The 17,810-nt window shown below is 39.4% G+C and overlaps 1 protein-coding gene across 5 annotated transcripts in view; it reads left to right on the top strand.

Annotated features, from left to right (window-relative positions):
* The first annotated feature begins 1,310 nt into the window (after window positions 1-1,310).
* Window positions 1,311-17,810, top strand: part of CREB1 (cAMP responsive element binding protein 1) — a 62,726-nt gene continuing 46,226 nt past the window's right edge. For 2 of the 5 annotated variants that reach the window (XR_009352039.1, XM_059168234.1), the window contains exon 1: window positions 1,321-1,544. The gene's annotated coding sequence lies outside the window, so the exon portion shown is untranslated. Of the gene's footprint in view, window positions 1,545-17,810 lie in introns of all 5 variants that reach the window. The other 3 variants (XM_059168235.1, XM_059168237.1, XM_059168236.1) reach the window with 3 other exon arrangements.

The following is a 17,810-nucleotide window of genomic DNA, read 5'->3' as shown; positions in this document are numbered from 1 at the left end:
GGGGAAAGACTTAAGGAGAGAAATATTTTTACATAAAGGAGAGCCTTCAGCGTGTTCGAGTAACAGAAAAGCCAGGAGTGAAGGAAGGGTTGGATGTAACCGAGGGAAAGAGGGACCCTCTCCAGCCCCCAGTCCCTGGGAAAGCAGGACATCGAGAGCACCCGGAAGGGCAACTCGGCTTTGCGGCGGGAAGCCCGGAGCGGGTGGGGCTCCGTCCGATGTGACTCGGTCCCCTCGGCTTCCTAAAGACAGATTCGCTTTAAAGGACAGAAGAACCGTAAGACCGGAGAGCCCGGGGAGAGGACTGCAGAGCTCAGTAAAAAGAAGAGCCAGAAACGTGGCCTTGAGCGACCTCCGAGAAAGCAGTGTCCGAGTCACAGGAACGTTAGTCACGCCGTCGGGTTCCCCGCGCGGGTGCAGGAAAGGGCGCCGCGGCTGCAAACCGCGGCGGTGAGAAACGGCGGCGAAAAGACAGCGACCCCGGACGATGCCCGGGGGGGGCGGGGGGGGAGGCGGGCAGGTCGGGGGCGGGGTTCGTACTTCGGAGAGCCCCAGAGCAACCTCGGTCGAGACCGGTCATTGCTCGGGGATCCCCAGGGACCGAACAGGTTATCACGGCCTGGCTGCTGGGCGGCGCCCCGCGAGGCGCCCCAAGTCCCGGGGCCTACGTCCCCCGGGATCGAACACTGGCACGGGCGGCCGCCGGGCAGCTCCGCGGACTCTCGGACAGAAGAGGCCGCGGGCCGGGCAAACCCTTCCCAGCCCCGCGCCACAACGCCCGCGCGGCGCAGGGGCCCCGGATCCCGGCACGCGGCCCAGGCCCCCGGCTGCGCTGCGGCTGCAGAGCCTCCGCCACCCGCCCTCCCGGCTCGCCCGGCTCTGGCTCTCAGCCGCGTCCCAGACCTGGCGGCGCGTCGGCCACGTCCCCGCCGCGTTTTTGAAAGTTCCCGGGGCCGCAGGCGCTCCGGGGCCCGGGGCTCAGGAGCCCGCCGCTTGCTGCCACAGGGGCAGACAGGCGCGGGGGTTTCCACCGAACGGTCGACACGCGTCAGGAATTCCCCCGAAGAGCCACACACAAGCCGCCTTCCTCCTGCCCGTTGCCGCCGCCGGGTTTTATCCGCCAAAACCGCGAGGTGGGGCTCAGACCACTCCTCCCCCGCCCGTCCCTTCCCACCTTAGCCACCACCCAACTCCAGGCGGAACGCCTTCGCCTCGGCCGAAGGACCCCGAAGGCCTTCGGCAAGTTCCGCCTCCAGCGCGGGGGGGCGGGGCCGCTCGAGCTCCTCCGGGCCGAGCTCGGCTGTTTCCGTGCGCGGCCGCTGCGCACTCGGCACTGGGCGGCGCTGGCTGGCTCCCTGGCTGCGGCTCCTCAGTCGGCGGCGGCTGCTGCTGCCTGTGGCCCGGGCGGCTGGGAGAAGCGGAGTGTTGGTGAGTGACGCGGCGGAGGTGTAGTTTGACGCGGTGTGTTACGTGGGGGAGAGAATAAAACTCCAGCGAGATCCGGGCCGCGAACGAAAGCAGTGACGGAGGAGCTTGTACCACCGGTAAGAGGAGCAGGAGGAGGAGGCAGGAGCCGGAGAGAGCCGGGGGGACGGAGGGGGGACGGGGAGGCGCCGGACACCCGCGCTCGGGGCCTTCCCCTCGCAGGAGGGGCCGCGGTAAAGATGGAGCCTCCGCCCGAGCCCCACAACATCGCCGCCGCTCGCAGCGAACAAAGAATAATGGCGGCGGACTGGAGCCAGCGGCGGCCGGGGCGGCAGCGACTCTGCCTGCAGCCAGCGGCGGCGCTCATGGCGGGGGGCGGCGGGCGGCGGGCGGCGGGCGGGGTGGGAGCCGGCGGCCGGGGGTGTGTGCGGGCGGCCGGCCGCGGCGAGCTGGCGCCCGCGTTCCCGCCGCCGCCGCCGCCGCCGCCGCCGCCGGGCCGGGCGCGGAGCCGGGAGCCCGGAGCCGGGAGCCGCCCCGGGGGAGGCCGCCCGCCCGGCCCGGCCCGGCGCTGCCCCCCGCGCCGCGCGTCCGCCCGCCCGGCCCCCCGCCGCCCGCCTCGCCCCCGGCCTGGCGCGACCTGGCCCGACGGTCCGCCGGGGCAGCGCCGCCGGGGTGCCCGCGGGGGGTGGAGGAGGAAGAAGGCGACAGTTGAGGGCAGAGGAGGTGAAGGTGCCTGCCATGCCCGCTTCGCGAGGGGAAGCGCTGCAACGTCTGACCTACTCTTCTCTCCACGCTCTTTGTGCAATAAAGTTCGGAACCAAAGGTTTCCTCTCGTGCTGTATTTTATTCGTGCCCTTTCCCCCCGCTCCCACCCCATTGGGGAGACACTGTTTTCTGTTCTTTCCTGCTTAGTTGACATGACGAGAGCCGCGCTTTTAAAGATCATTTTTGACTCTCTCCCTCACTCTTTTTGAAGTCAGTAGTCAGTCCTGGAAATGCATTCTTTGGGGAGGAAGGCGGGTGCTAAGAAAAAAAGATTTGTAAAACTTTTTTTAAAAAGCTGTTGGGATCCTGTAAAAGGGAAGCTGGTGTCTGAAAACAGTTTCGGTTTTAACCCTTTTCAATAAGGTAGTAATCCTTCAGAGCTATCATTCTGAAACGCTTTGAAACGAAGGGTAGCCGACTCACTTTTGTTTTGCCTCACTTTGGGGGTTAGGGGTAACCGAGGTTGGGTCCTCTGGATCTCCCACCCCCTACCAAGGTTCCCACGTTTCTGTCTAAACTTAAATAAGAGATGGATTAATACTAATTCTAAAAATAGGCATTTAGAAGTATCCAGTGTTTGCCTTCCAGGCAAGAAGTAACTCCGGCGGGGACCGACCATAGTTTAAGCCACAAGGCTTATTTTTTCTTTGCCTGTTGGGAAAAAGGAACGGCAGAGAAGTCACTGACACATTAAAGATTAAAAGACAGTTTTGAAAGGACCTGGAATATGACCTATTTAAGTTTGTGATAGCTTCCTAAGAAGTTAGAATTTTATCCTAGCCTTAGCTTGCCTCGGTTCAGCCTTCTAAAGGGTTGGTGTAAAAGATACTTTGGTTGTCAGCTCTTGAAATCTTTTTACACTCACGGCTCATTTCCTGCTTTAAAAGCAAAGCCAAAACAGTTATTTTAGGTGGTGCAAAAGATGAACAAGTTATTCGTTGTAAGAATACTCTCGTAGTAGGATGGCATCGTGATGGATACATACAAGGTTTCTTCTTAAGAATAAATACTGATGGATAATAGAAGCCCTGTCTTTGGTTTTTCTGTATCCAAGTCACTTTTTCAAAACTACTTTACTGTAAGTCAAACAACTAACAACAAAAAACATGTTAACAATATGTTATTGCTGAGAAACTTCATTAAGATGCAGTTAAGAGTGCTTACATAAGGATTGGGGAGGTGATTTTATTTACCAACACTGAAGTAGTTACAGTATCGAAGATGCCATAGATTACTGTTTTTCCTTTGATTTTCGCAGGCCAGCATCAGTTGAGTAGAATATTTTTCCCTTACACAGACTATGCCAGTGACTCTCTTTTTTGTGAATTTAAAGGGAAAGAATTTTTTTTCAGATGGATTTTTTCTTGTCTTATCCAAAAGGTCTTTTCAATTTTGTTTTATTCATAGATTCATAATCTGTAATTCTTAGCAGTTCCAAATGGAATGTTTTAGACTTTTATATTCATTAATTTTTGAATGTTCACTTGGAGCATGGTTATAACTTATACTTATGTCACTTCTCAGGGAATCATGAAAAATTACAGTTAAATCTGTACTCTTTTTTTTTTTTTTTAAGTGGTTACATCTATTCAGAAAGTGAATAAAAAGATCTTTGACCCAAACAGACTGAAAAATGTTAAAGGGCCACTTCTTGTGGAATTTTAAAATTCTGGTGATACCCCTTTTTGAATGATTTTTCCCCCCATGTAAGAACCTAGGGGAACTTAGAAACCTGATTCATAATATGGTACCTTCCTTTTCCTGATTATATCTAATAGTAATTTTCTATAGACAAGTAGCTTTATTTTATAATCTCCCATCCTAAAGCATTGGATTTTACTTTTTGGATATAATGTGGTTATAATAAAACCAAGTATGCCTTCTTCACCTTATTTTAATAGTTTTAGTCATTTTTTTCCACAGTAGAAAAAATTGTAACATAATGGCTTTCAGTGTATCGCTGAAATTTATAATTCAGTTTATTCCATAAAATAATTTAGCAGATATGGTTATATAGACTTGCTTATAACAGCCTGTGTCAGTCTTTTACAAGCATGTGCTTCTTGAATACTTATGCCTCTAATCTGAATTTAAGAATATACTAGATAATCTGGGAATGGAAAAAATGTAAGGGGTTTTTTTTCCTTACTAATGTGTGAACTCATCTGTACTGCAGAATCACTTGAGGCAGTAGTTGGTCATAATTCAAATATTTAGTTGCCTGCAACAGAGAATGTAGTTAGTGGAAAGAGCATTGGGTTTGGACTTAAAGGCCTGGGTTTCATTCCTTCTGTTGCCACTGCTATCATGTGCCTACCCCTCAAGAAATTTTGTGACCTGTGGGAGTTTCTTAATCTTTCAACTTTGGTTTCCTTATCTGTTAAATTAGAATACCACCTACTTTATAGGGCTGTGCGATAAATTATAAAGTACCTCCTTAGGGACTTCATGATAGCTGTTCATTTTAAAGCTTTTTTAACTTCTTGGCTGTGGGACCTTAAGTAAATTTCTTCTCCGTTCCTCAATTTCCTTGGTCACAAATATACTATACCTACCTCATAGAAATGTAGGTGTTGTATAATATACATATTAAATGCCTAGCATTTCACAAGTGTTCAACAAACATTTCCTATAATTTTAAAATTATTCATTATTACTACATTTAATACACCCAGCCAGAAACTGCAACAAATCCAGAGATGAATTACACTGTTTTATCTCTACCCTCAAGGAACTTTTGGGGACACGATGACTAATGAGACAGAATATATGTCATAAGAAAGCAATCAAAGGAGAGATCACCCTTGGTGAAATAATGGAAGAAAGGAAGACTATATATTTATATTTCCAATTTTATTTTTTTAATAAGTAATTCATTCAGGAAGTCCGTAACTCAAAGCATATAAAATGTAATACGGCAGATTGTCATGTGATACACCCTCGTGCTCATTCCCATTGCCCAAGTGTTACCAATTTCTTCTTTGTCCTTCCTTTCAAAGGTAATTCTATCCATATAAAAGCGAATACTCTGTGTTCCCCACCCTGTACCCACACTTTTTTTTTTAAACAAATGATAGTATACTATATATACTCTCCTATGTCTTCCCTTTTTTTCACTTAAAATGACTTGGCCATTGGTTTGTATCAGTACATAAAGAGCTTCACTTTTTTTTAATGAGGCATCTTATTGTATGGATATACCTGTATTTAGTAACCAGTTAGTAAGTTGATTTTATTTTTAGGTCTTGTATGACCTTTTAAGCGAAGGGCTTCTGTCATTAATGTCTTTATTTCTGTTGAATGAGAAATACCAGTTTCTGACAGGAAATGGTTATTTGAACTGCCTTATTACCTTTTAAGCTCTAGTTTTTAAAAGTTTTAGTGAAATGATTCAGATGTGCATAAAAAGGCAAGTGTGTAAGAGTTAATTCACAAACTGTGTTGTCTGAATTTAACTCTTTTTGTTAAGATTCTTGTTCCTTGAACAGATTTCCTTCTATTATTGCAGCCAAAAAAAGTGTCTATAGTTTTTTTTCTAAATGAGAAAGAACATCTCATGTAGTCCAGTCTTTTTTTTTTTTTTTTTTAAGCAGACTATTCTCATGCAGTATTACTGCCCAGCAGTGCTGATTAGGGTGCAGCTTTTTCCCTGGTGGTTGTTTGTTTTTTTTTTTTTTTGCTTTTCATGATGATGTTCCAGTATTTCTTCGTGTTATTGTCAGTGAGTTTTATATTTGATACCTAGGTAAATAGCAATAAATAATAGCAAATAATCTGTAAATGGCAAGAAATAAATGAGTTTCACCTATATGCTTGAGTACTTAGACTTTACTGCTTAGGTGATTGTGTGTGAGGGGTGGGGACGTGTGTGTAAGTCCCTGGTCAACCAATTGGACAAAGTAATACTCAGTTTAACTAGAACACAAAACAAGTTTCAGTACCTTTCTCTTTCTTTTTGGCTGTTAAGTAGCATTTAACTAAAGTACATTTTACATGCAGTTAGTATATTTATCTTTAAAATACAAATTCTGTAAGTGTTTTAAGTTGATTAAACTTAGAAAATGATAACTAATAATCCAGCAGTAGGGACATACATAAGTCTCTTATCTCTCAAAAAAAGCCATTAAATGAAACTCTTGTGGTATATTTCATTTTCTGTATGCTGAAGCTGACAGTTACATGTGTGAAAGTTCTTAGTGTAAGAATATTGTCTTACTAATATTTTCATGATTTATAGTATTTTATATAAAATATTGACATATTTGGTTTTTACCTGCTCAGGGACTAAAATGTTTACAAAGCAATCATCTTTACGGATTTAAGGGGATGGAGATCCATAATTGAAATCTGTAAAGGCAGAGAATTTTCCTTCTAGAACCTATCTGTGGGAACCAGGGACTTAAATGATTTCTCACAGTATCCTGGAATCAGTAAATTGTCTTCTGTGGTAGAGGTAAAGATCATGAACTAAAGGGACAAACTCATAGTGTGAAAATGACTGTTTTCCTCTGCCAATTTTATATGCTCAATCATGATAGAAGAGCTTAATCCTAGTCAGCCTCTGAAGCTATAAGAAGAAAGATGGTTTTAAACGTATTCTATATTGATAGCTATCAATATTGGTTTTTGAGACATGTTTGAAACCTGGATAAAGAGTAGCTGTTGGATTTTCTTACTCAGAATGCTTCTCTCCCCTTAATAAATATATATACTCTTTGTTTTGCATTCTTAGCTCTGCCAAATATGGCCCTGTTGAGATGTATTTTGTTATATTTCACCTAGAGTCTTGCTCACCTGACTTCTAGGTTATCAAAAAGAAGGGAGGGGGGGAGGCAAGTCTTTAGTATTCTGGTGTTTATTCAAGCAGATAAGTGAAAGAGGCTATTTTACACCTCCAAAGCTAAAAAAATTACCTTTAATATGTAATCAGTTCTTGGGGCTTAGTGACATGAATTTAAACTTAAAAAGTACCACTCCTTGATAAACTTTTAATTGCCTGAGTTGCTTTTTCTTATGGTTGAGTTGAAATAATAAAGGAGTTTACTGTGAATGAGATAGGCTGTCTGAACAAAAATGAAAAGCAGTTTTCTGGGGTGTCTGGGTGGTTCAGTGGGTTAAAGCCTCTGCCTTTGGCTCAGGTCATAATTCCAGAGTCCTGGGAACGAGCCCCACATCGGGCTCTCTGCTCAGCTGGGAGCTTGCTCCCCCCCCCCCCCAACGCCTGCCTCTCTGCCTACTTGTGATCTCTGTCAAATAAATAAAATCTTTAAAAAAAAAAAAAAAGGAAAGGAAAGCAGTGTTCTTTCTGCTGTTGAATTAAAATAGAAAATTATGATCTCTGAATAATCTAATAAACAGCACGGTTTAGAGAGAGAGAGATCTGAGGGATTGATGGTCAGTTTTTTGCCAAAAGACTAGAAGTAAAGACTGATACTTTGTTACAGAAGAGAGAATTAAGTAGAAACTTAAAATTGCTAAAAATGACCTTGGTGTAGTAGTAAAGGATAGATCTGAAAGTTGACGGTAATAGGAAATTTTTTTCCCAAAGGTTAGTGAATCTTTTCTGAAATTAAGATTTCTCTCTTCAATTTTAGTAGTATTTCTAATGAGCTGGTTATCTGGGTTTCTGGCTATAATTATATGATGGTATAGATGTAACTAAAAATGCTTGTAATTTAGCCAAAGCTGAATAACCATTATTTCTGAGGGTTGTTATCCCTGTTTCTGTAGATGATTGGCAAATAGGGGACTCAGAAGTGCGTTATCACTGAAGTGAAAATTGCTATTTGTTCCGAACTATTTGTACTCCTGAAGGAGTATCATTTCCTTGAAAGTATCAGTAGCAGCTTTGTTTGCTATGACCAGTAATACTAATGCTTTGGTTTAATTTACTGTCATTTATCAGTCTAGTCATTTATTTGGTGAACATTTATTGACCATTGACTTTATACTAAGCGAAATAATTGTAAGAAAATTTATTCAGGTAAGGATTTTTATAGATATTAAATGAAGTGTTGTGCTAGTTGCTTGTAAACAGTGAAACCTGAGTGTGTCGCTTCTGCCCTCCGGGAACCTACTTGTGCTATAGTGGCGAGGACAAAGGAGCGTAAGGAAGAAGGATGTAGGCATGGCGTAGTGTCAGTTCTTCACTACTGTCTGTGTAATAGGCACAGAAAATGTATTTGTTTAATAAATGATTCCCTCTTGGGAGGGTTACAGCTTTGAAAGGCAGGAATTTAGTGAGGAAAAGTTTTATGAGAAAGAATATAAATTGAATACTAAAGAACTTGGTTGGGTAGTGATAGTATCTTCTAGGCAGTAGCAAGGACAACAAAGATGAAGACATGGAAGTAGAGTGAGGTAAAAATCAAGGTACAGCAACTTGCAGTGAAACATTTTAATTTGAAGTACCATATTTTGAGATTTGTTATGAACAGTTTATTATGGTGTCTTTATGGGTATTACTCATAAACTCTACTATACTGGGGAATTCAAACTTAACACACTTTTGCCATTGAGGGAGTAGTAACTCCTTCATTTTTTACAGATGACTAAACTGAGCCCTGGAGAGCTTAAATGATTTATTTGCTGGTAGAGCCTTTTCTCTGAACAAGACATAACAGTAAGCATAGTTTTCATCACTGTTTTTCTAGCATTATCTCTTTTGAAGAAAGTTTTCATGTTTCTGGCTTTATTGGTGATTACTAGGATTTCTGTTCCTAAACAGTAATAGTTTAGGTTTATAAAATTTCACTTGGAAGGAGTATTCTAGCCAAGGTATTAAAAAAATACATTGGTTTCATTATCTTACTAATTAGATCTACATCAATAGGAGAGATGCCTGACTGGCTTAGTCAGTAGTTTGTTGACTCCTGATCCAAGGGACATGAGTTCAAGCCCCACATTGGCCATGGAGCTTACTTCAAATAAATAAATAAATAAATAAATAAATAAATGAATGAATGAATGAATAAATGTTTTCTTAATCTGCTTCGGTAGATAGATTACCATAAATAGCCAGCTCATGCTTTATTTTTTCCATAATTCATTGTATATCTTTCATTTTGAACTGGGATTTTTATGGTTTTAAATCATTGTTATTAAATACCTGTTTGAAGGGAATTGGTAGGCAACCTGGTTATAAAAATTAGTTTATACTTGCCCAGCTCTGTGTGTGTGTGTGTGTGTGTGTGTGTGTATCTTTTTATAGAACACATATTTTATCTCTTGTTAGCTTGAGAGCTCTTTGAGAGAAAATTTCGTGTCTGTTTTAAACTCTAGTCCCCATAGTTTTTGGCAGAACACTTATTATGTAATAGGCACAGAAAATGTATTTGTTTAATGAATGATTCCCTCTTGGGAGGGTCACAGCTTTGAAAGGCAGGATTAAAAACAGTCCCCCTGTAGGGATGCACCAAGTAAAGGAAGCAGACATACATGCTTCAGACAGTTAAAACTAATTGAAATTACAGATTTTTTTTAAAAGATTTTATTTATTTACTTGACAGATAGAGATCATACGTAGGCAGAGAGACAGAGAGAAAGCAGGGAAGCAGGCTCATTGCTGAGCAGAGAGCCTCATGCGGGACTTGATCCCAGGACCCTGGGATCATGACCTGAGCTGAAGGCAGAGGGTTAACCCACTGAGCCACCCAAGTGCCCCCAGATTTATTTTTTAAAAAGCCAAGGAAATTAGGCTCATTTTCCCATAGCTTAAAACGAAGCTTTTCTACTTAACGTTTTCATTACACTCTGATGCTTTACCAATCCTTCTTGCCTCTGAGACATGAGAAATGGCATGAGAGTGTACTATTAATCAAAACGACCTTACCAGAAATCACTATCAGGTTGGGTAAAAAAAAAAAAAATAGTACATCACTGATTGGACTTGTTTTTGATTCTTTCAGGAATAAAGATACCTAAACTTGAAGTGAATATTTTATCAAAACTATACATAAAGTCTTTGCTATTGTCTGCATGTAATTTATCAGCTTTGTAGCTTTACCATGGCTAAGTTTTAAATGTAGTCCAATATATTCTTGGTGCCTTAGGTGCTTGGGCTTTTTCTAGCAAGCAAAACACAATAAAAATGCTTAGCCAAAAAAAAAAGGCTTAGCATGTGGCTTAATTATCCATGCCATTCCATTGCCAAATACAAAGAATTCTTCGCATTTTATAATACTGGAGGTTACGTGGTATACCTCTGCAGTCTTATAAACTCCTTGCAAATCTCTTAACATGTCTAATTCTCCATCTGTGAAGTGAGAGCTAAAACCAGGATTCCTGTTTTATAACTCCTCCTATAACACGTGCTGTCTCACTTCAGGAAAAGCGAATTGTCACTCTTCCATGTCTAATTTGTAAATAATTCACAAAAAATAGCATTTTAAAATATAGTTCAAAACAGACCTGTCAAAATAATGAATGTTAACTTTATAAACACCCTTGGATATTCATTTTCCATTTAAATTTAGTGATTTTCACATAGTTCCTCTGGTTTTATTGAGCAAATGGAATAGTAGACTTTAAATATTTAACTTCAAGGCATAACTTTTGTGGGTCCTTACAGTTTTAGCATTGAGCTAGTTTATGAATCAGAACTTAAAATATGAAGACAGTTTCACTCTTTAGTCAACACAGAAATTGCTTTTCTATAAGTAACTGCTCGTAGGAGGTGTATAATCCTTTTTTCTTTAAAAAAAAAATCATCTCCAAAAAAAATCGGTTTAGTAGAACTTCATATAGGAAGTTTATGTAGGATCACATCTTTGAAATGCTTAAGGTGTGAAAAGCTGTAAACATAGTATTGGATGAGAAAGAAAGGAAATTGGGAAGGAAATGGGATAAAATGTTATTATCTAAAATAATGCACAGTCATGGTTGCTGCCTTGCTAAGCAACACTGTCTCTTGGTGACCAGATACATGAAGGCTTGTTTGAGAGCTGTGAGTAGTCCATCTTCCTTGAAGGCAACAAGACAAATACATTTGCTAGTACTTAGAAAATAATGACTTTGATTTGAGAAAGCACTAAAGCTTTTCTCTTGAAAGTTACTATAGAATTAGTCACGTGTTATAGGATGGCTGTCATCATGCAGTACAGTTCTATAAATCACATAATATTTTTCTAATTCACTTCTGTTAAAATATTTCTTTGAGAACAGTGTCTTTTTTTCTGATTTTTTAACTATTATTTTAATTTTTTTAATTAACATATAATGTATTCTTTGCCCCAGGGGCATGGGTCTGTGAATCATCAGATTTACACATTTCATAGCACTCACCATAGCACATACCCTCCATAATATCCATAACCCAGCCACCCTCTCCCTACCTCCTCATCCCCCAGCAACCCTCAGTTTGTTTTGTGAGATTAAGAGTCTCTTGTGGTTTGCCTCCCTCTTTCTTGTAGCACATGCTACATATTTTAAAATAATTTATTAAAAATAGCATCCAAATACTGTGGTGATTACAGAAGTGCAATAAATTGTAAAATATGAATATTGAACTTAAAGCAGTTTCTCTCAGTTCAATCCAGTGAATAAGTCAGGGAATTAACTTTATTAAATAACATTGAAAAGTTTCCCTGTTACTGTATGTTGCCTTTTTTGGTACTAGTGGTTGGGCGATACTGATATTTACTATTAATACAAAGAATTTATTAAAATATATACACAAATTTTTAGGTTTTTATTTTTCTTTTGTAAATGTTTAAATCTCATCGAGTTCAAATCACGCAATTAACTTCAGTTACAACTTTTCTTGCCTTTAATATCTAGACTATAGGCAGAAATATGGATTTATTCTCCTAATTAAGGGAGGGAGAATTTGGTAGGAGCACAGAGTAAACTTTTTGAAAAAACTGTCAGAATTTACACCAGTTTATTTTAGCTTATCACATTTCCTGTCCATACTCTCTCTCAGAAATGTATTTAACTAAATTTTGATAGTGTGTGATTATTCTAGTTTAATAAAATTTTAGAATTGAAGTTGGTATCTGTGTTGCGGGGTGTGTGTGTGTGTAATGCACACGTGTGTATACCTACACGTTATGTATACACATGCAACATTGAATCAGCTGTTTTCCTTTCAGGTTTCAGTGAAGATATGCTAAACTTATTACCCCAAGACTATTTATTATTAGCATCAGAAACCTGGAGCATTGCTAAATTTCCAGTATTGATTGCATACACCTCAGTTGCTCTAGATTAAGCATATGATAAGTGGCAACTATTTCCAAGTTAACAACACCCAAAAATGTACAGGGGTGGGGGGTGGGGAATAGAGGGAAAAAGGCAGTGCCACATAGTTACTGATTCTTGGAAAGCCAAAGTCTGTTGTGTAACACCTGGACATTTTGTAATTTTATTTAATAAACTAATCATAACACTTTAGAAAATTAATTAAGTCCTGTTGGAGTTTTTGAGAATGCGTTAGCAATGCTTTGAGTCAGTTATATTATCCTAAAAACTAGAAAAGAGGTAGAAAACATGTACAAGATATTCTGTACCACTCATGGCTGTTTCTAGGTATACTTCTGTAAAATATATTTAGTACTGTATTTGACTCTGACAACAAAATAGTCATATAGTTTTAAAATATTTAGTACTGTATTTGACTCTGACAACAAAATAGTCATATAGTTTTAAAATCATGTGCCCAAATGTTCCTTTTGCTATGGTTACCCTAGAGACCTTAGATTTCTGCTTGTGTGATTTCCTTAAATCCCTGGGCTTTTGAGTTTCGGAGGAGTCAGCCACTCGCTAGGGTGCAGGGGGAGGTTTTTTCTCATTTTTTAATGAAGATCATTTACATTTTTAACAATCACAGTATTCATATGTTCCATTAGTTATGGATGCATTATTCTTCAGTCAAAATTCTTAGTTCATTTCTCTGAATATGGTAGTTATCCATCTCATCCTAAACTGGATTGAGATTTAGATTTAAGGGATTAAAAAGTAAACTAGGTTGTGAGGGGTAGATGGGTTTATTTTTTATAAACTTGAATAGAATGTTTAGGATCCTGTGGACTGGGGCACTTCCTAAAAGTCAGAATATTTCAAGAGGAAAGAACAAGGTAAAGATCTACAGCATTCGTTTCTTTTGTTTAATGATTTTTAGCAGAAAGTGAGAATATGAGCTTGCTTTCTTGTTGATGAGCTTTGCTTAACTTGGTAGAGGCAGGTAGGTATGGAAATAGTACTTCCAGAAATTGTCCATGATTTGGTATAGTTTTGTATAGGTGTTTAGTAGGTGAATTAAAATGCTACTTTAGCATCAAGATTTTCACTTGTTAGCTTTAAAAATATTGAAAAATCCCCCCAGCATCCTTCTCAGCTTGCTTTTTATTTATTTATATGTATGTTTGTTTATTTTGTGGGGGGAGGGGTAGAGGGAGAGAGATTTTTTTTTTTTTTGACAGAGATTACAAGTAGGCAGAGAGAGAGGGGAAAGCCGGCTCCCTGCTGAGCAGACAGCCCAATGCGGGGCTCGATCCCAGGATCCTCAGATCATGACCTGAGTTTAAGGCAGAGGCTTTAATCCACTGAGCCACCCAGGCTCCCCGGGAGAGAGAATCGTAAGCAGGCTCCACACCCTACATGGTGCCCAGTGTGGGGCTTAATCTCACAACCCTGAGGTCATGACCTAAGCCAAAGTCAAGTCAGACACGTAACTGACCTGCCACTCAGGTACCCTTCAGCTTTATTTTTTATGCAATACTTCTCACCATCTGATTTATTACATACTTTATCTGCTTTCTCTTCCCTGCTCCACACACGGGAATGTAAGTTGCACAAAGTTTTAAAAATTTATATTGTATATTTCTTTTTCCCCAGTAATTTGACAGTGCCTGAAATATAAGTCCTCAGATATGATAACCTAATACAAGTATAATATATATAATGCCACTTGTTAAAACTGAAGATATTGTTGGTTCTATTTAAAGTTACTAGTGGTGGGGCGCCTGGGTGGCTCAGTGGGTTAAAGCCTCTGCCTTCGGTTCAGGTCATGGTCCCGGGGTCTTGGGATCGAGCCCCACATCGGGCTCTCTGCTCGTCAGGGAGCCTGCTTCCTCCCCTTTCTCTCTGCCTGCCTCTCTGCCTACCTGTGACCTCTGCCTGTCAAATAAATAAATAAAATCTTTAAAAAAAAAAAAAAATAAAGTTACTAGTGGTGAATTCTCTCAGGATATGTTGCCATATAGAGTAGAAGTAAAATTCATTGTGATATGAAAGTTCTAAACACAGTTACTTTAAAGAGACATTATTTTCAATTTTCATTTTGTCCTAGTAGGCAGTTGCTGATTGCTTTTTGAGTGACTTTTCTGTTATCATTTGTCCTCTCTCCTTCCTTCTATATAGAATCTGGCACTAGCCACGGATTCACTCATTTCTCTAAAGGCATACTAATGTAAGCCTTTGCTCATACCATTTTTCTGATCAGAGAAGTTACCCTCCTTCCCCAGATTTATGGTGCTGGGTCCATTCTCAGTGCTGCTTTGGAATTCCCCCACTCTCTTGACTATTGCAGAACGTTTTCTATTCTTTTAAATGTCATGGAAGCACTCATTTGACACTTTACTGAGAGGTTTATCTAAACTACATTCTAAGGTTTTAAATACTGTCTTTACTGTATAAAGGGTACAAAAGTGGTAGAGTCTTAGGGAAGTTTCTTGAAGCTTTCTAAGATGGGAAGGAAAAACTTTGTCCTCTGAAAATTAACAAAAGGGGACTGTAAAACTATTTAATAACGAACAATAGTTGTGACCAGATCAGTGTAATGAGTAAAAGAGTTGTTCTCCCAACATGTGAGAGAATCTTTATTGACTAGTATCTGGTCTTGTAGCATTTTTTTAAAGGTACTGCTAATTGTTAAGTTGTATTGCATTCTCATGATTTTGTAAATCAGTAAGTGGTGATAGCTCTGTATTAATCCAAGATCAAGAGGCTAGATGACCTATTCTTAGTGAATCTGTCTTCTTTTACTGTCTACATATATTACTATAGAATAAAAGGAAATACTTCATTTATTATATATACTATTTTATTAAGTTGCCTGCATAATTATGTTTGCGTACATACATCTTGTGTCATTTCCTAGGATCAGAGCATATAAAATTGGACGAGCTCTTTAATTCATCTTCCTAGCTTTTACAGATGAAGAAACCTAAAGCACAAAAAGTTTAATTTTTCCAATGATCACTTGGTGACAGATCCAGCTTTCTACCAAGTGTTAGGCTCTCTCAGTAACACTAAAAACCACTTCACTTTTTATTTTTCATATTAAGAGGGATAACTCTAAAGAGCATTACATAGCAAAATGACACTTATCTTTGTGAATTGGTTTAAACATTTTGTTTCCTTTACGCATGATACTGTTTTGAAATTTATTATAAATTTATGGTTTCCAAAGGATTATGTTAATTTTTAGGGGATAAATCATGAAAATTCCCAAATCTTAAATATCCCAAATTTTGTAACTCTGAATTATTGGAAAACAAGAATCCCCAAACTCAAGCTAATACTAGATTTTCAGTGATTTCTAAGTTCCAATCTATTTCTCATATTGTAGGCCCAGTATTTATAGAACATTCTTTCTGAGTTTTTATGTACCTGATCTTTTACTTATTTTATAGTAGTATTCAGTCTTTTTTTTTATTTTTATATTCCTGAAAAGCATTCATTTGTGTAGTGAATTAAGAATCTCCTTTCTTGCGACACCGAGTGGCTCAGTTGGTTAGGCATCTGCCTTCGACTTGGGTTGTGATCCCAGGGTCCTGGGATGAAGTTCTGCATCCATCTCATTGCTAGGCATGAGCTTGCTTCTCCGTCTGCCTGCTGCTCCCCTTGCTTGTGCTATCTCTCTCTGACAAATAAAATAAATCTTTAAAAAAAAAAAAAACTTTTTTCAAACAACTTTGGAAATCCACATATTGGCTATAGTAATTGATCGTGTGTCTGAATATTATACTTCTGGCTGGACTGCTCCTTGGTTGATAAAAAAATTGAAGACTGTAGATGTAATACTGTAGTATCTCTTCCCTCACCACCTGAAGATAGAAAAGAACAAAAGTTTTCGAAGTCCAAAAAGAATACACCTACTTTAAATATTAGTTTAGTCTAGTTGAGAGTCCATTTAGTACCTTTGTGGTAAAGGCCAAAAGAATAATGTCTGTGTTAGTTCAGTCAGTGAGTTGTTTATCTGAAACAAATTTTTATTCCTTAAATATATCTCACCTGCACTTTGAGAATTTTCTGATGAAAGACAGTATTTGTACTGTTGCTTTGGATGTTGCTATCTACTTGAGCTAAGAGTTATAAAAATTAAGAATGCTGTACCCTTCTCTAAAAAAAGATTCTGCCTGAATGAAAGAAATGATAATAAAACCCTGGCAGTTTAAATGAGAGAATCATATCTGTTGGAAATACCACTCTTTTTGTTTTGGGGTGTATTTTTTTGTTTTTTTGGTTTTTTTTTTTAAGAACTTACCAAGTTGGGGAGTGAAGAAGAATGCAAATCACATTCCTGTTTTGAATGTGTCCTTGTAGCTATAATTATTTATGTTAACTAGTGGTTTTGTGTCTTTATTATAATAACGTCACATTTTATTTTTTGCAACAAAAAATTATAATGATGTCCTATACCTGAAGTATCAGGAAAAAAGTAGTCCTAATTCTTGTATAATAAACAAAAACAAAAGAAATATGATCTGTGCCATAGATTGCTTTTAATCAAATGGGGAAGTTAAAAATATATGGATGACAGCACAAGTTTAAAAAAAAAAAAAAAAAGTGGCCTGAAATAGTCTTTCAAAAATGGTTGGTGCATACTCTCTACAAAGGATATATTATGATTATATGATGATAAATTTGTATTTGTCTTCATTCTCATTAAAATGATGGCGTAGGGAGAGGATGAAAAAAAGTTGATGGAATTCTGCCCTTATTTAGCTTGACTCAGTTCAGTCTTTTTTTTTTTTTTTTTTTTAATTTTTTTTTTTTTTTTTTTTTTTATTTGACAGACAGAGATCACAAGTAGGCAGAGAGGCAGGCAGAGAGAGAGGAAGGAAAGCAGACTCCCTGCTGAGCAGAGAGCCCGATTCGGGGCTCGATCCCAGGACCCTGGGATCATGACCTGAGCCGAAAGCAGAGGCTTTAACCCACTGAGCCACCCAGGCGCCCCGACTCAGTTCAGTCTTGTCCTCACATGGATTCACTGCTTGTTCCTGAGATTAGGTTTTAATGTTTTTACATGCTATTTTCTTGCAGACCAAAATGCAATGAACAACATTTAGGATACGTAAACCATTTTGTTGTTGATGTTGTTTTGTTATTTTGAGGTCTTTCTTAAATTTTTTAGTTTAAAAGAGCACAGATTGTAAGTATATAATTCCAGTTATCACAATTAAAATAAAATTATTTGATAATTTTTTATCTTTGGAATTGTGGGGTATTTTGGATATTTTTTACTCTTTGGAAATGTGGGGTAAACAATTTAGGCAAGATATAAATAAAAATAGTTTCATATAAAAATATCTAGGACTTAAAAATTTTTTTTTCAACAGGTATCTCAAAATCATGATTGAAATACAGTTTTTGGTTCATAGTTTTCAAAATGTTAT

This window comes from Mustela lutreola, chromosome 3 (assembly GCF_030435805.1).
Source record: "Mustela lutreola isolate mMusLut2 chromosome 3, mMusLut2.pri, whole genome shotgun sequence".
Taxonomy (NCBI): domain Eukaryota; kingdom Metazoa; phylum Chordata; class Mammalia; order Carnivora; family Mustelidae; genus Mustela; species Mustela lutreola.
This window is presented reverse-complemented; position numbering and strand designations above follow the sequence as displayed.